This window comes from Lissotriton helveticus, chromosome 5_1, assembly GCF_964261635.1.
Source record: "Lissotriton helveticus chromosome 5_1, aLisHel1.1, whole genome shotgun sequence".
NCBI lineage: Eukaryota > Metazoa > Chordata > Amphibia > Caudata > Salamandridae > Lissotriton > Lissotriton helveticus.
The window spans coordinates 468,650,028-468,652,008 of NC_136065.1; positions in this window are offsets into that span (position 1 = coordinate 468,650,028).

A 1,981-nucleotide genomic window follows, 5' to 3' on the forward strand; every position below is an offset into this window, starting at 1 on the left:
TCTTATTGGCGGCACTCCTCCATTCCAGCTGACGCTTCGTCCATCAATGTGGTGACCACTGACAGAAGACACCCTGTCCACTGCCTGCCTGGCGGATGTTGACTGAAACCCGGCCTGTAATTATTGAACGGAAAACAGGAAGTGCTATTACAATACCACTGATAAATAAATAAAAGGTATGTACGCTGTGTGGTTCAAAAAGTGACACTTTGATTTCCCTAATAGACAGTACAATATTTTTGAAATTGCGTGCTCTGTCTGAGTCACCTTTTTAAGGATCAATAAGTATGGCCAAAATATTATAGCGGATCTTTCCCCTCAAGGTAGGTGTACTACTGTGTTTTAGAACAAAATTTGACCTTCCCAGCAATGCTCCCACCAAGACCCTTACTAAAGCCAGTCGCAAAAATGTAGAAGAACCCCAATCAGATCTCCAAAAACGATGCCTAGCAGAAAAATGGTTACAAAACGTACTTTGAAAGTAACAGTAGGCCCAAATACAGACCGTGGATTGTATTCAAACCACTTGCAAGCAAGCAAAAGTATCCATAGCCAGCATCGCTCCAACAGTGCTCTACAACAACAGAACTGCGTTGCAATAGAACCCCCCGAAACACATGCAATCCTGCTGCTAGGGCTAACCCTAACGAACCCTAACTTACAAAAAGTGCCAAAACTGGTGTTTCCTTATGGATTTTGTCCAAAACACTTCTAGCCGGTATTAGACCTTCCCAGGAATGCCCCAGGCAAGACCCGCCAACCCACCCGCAAAAAAACACCCGACAACACCCCCAAACAGCGAAAAAGCTAAATCTCATACTTACAATGTCTCTCGGCCTTCGGTCCAAACGCGGCGCTGTGCAGCTAGGTCATCATCATCATCATCAATCATCATAACTCCTGTTTTCCACCACGGATTTCCTGAAAAGCAAATGCAATCAAGATTAGACTGTCGCAGCAGTGCTTCGACAGAGACCCCGGCCGCAACCCACCCACGAACAGCAGGAAGCCCCCCAAAACGCTACATTGAGCAAGATGTCAGAAGAAATAGCAAAAAAAAGGCTGTTCCTTATGGATTTTGTCCAAAACACTTCTATCCGGTATTAGACCTTCCCAGGAATGCCCCAGGCAAGACCCGCCAACCCACCCGCAAAAAAACACCCGACAACACCCCCAAACAGCGAAAAAGCTAAATCTCATACTTACAATGTCTCTCGGCCTTCGGTCCAAACGCGGCGCTGTGCAGCTAGGTCATCATCATCATCATCAATCATCATAACTCCTGTTTTCCACCACGGATTTCCTGAAAAGCAAATGCAATCAAGATTAGACTGTCGCAGGCTCGCAGCAGTGCTTCGACAGACAACAAAAATTACCCACAAACACCCGGAACCCCGCCAAAGAGCACCTCAAAGGCAAGCAAGTCAGCAAAAACGGCAAGAAATTTCCACCTCATATTTGGTCCAAAACACTTTTGTCCATTATTAGAGCTTCACAGCAATGGGCCCAAATCCGTCAACTCACCCGCAAAGAAGTACAACACCCCCACAAGTGCTGAGTCTTTCTTCATTGGGCGTAATCCAGCACTCTGCTTGGAGGGAAATCGCAGTCTGGAGGAGGAGGATAGAGGAGCATGTTCTTCAGAACTTGTGAACCTGAGGAATGTAGACTGCGGCACCTTCAAATCAATAAGCAAACAAGTGAAGACAGTTCTGATGATGGTCTTGTTTTTGGGATTAGGTGATTAAAGTTTGAATTAAATTAACTGTGCAAAACAAAGAAAGAGAGACACAAAGCACACAGGAATAAAAGTGAATAAGGACGAAAAAGAAAGTTCTTGATTGATTGTCTCATTTTCAGGGCTCGGTGTCAGGGAATAAGAACAAGATTTCGTCATCATACTCTGCGAATTCAGGCTGGATGAGGTCAGTGCCACCGAACAGAGAGAAAATCCCCTCATCTACGTTGCCGTCCTCCTCGT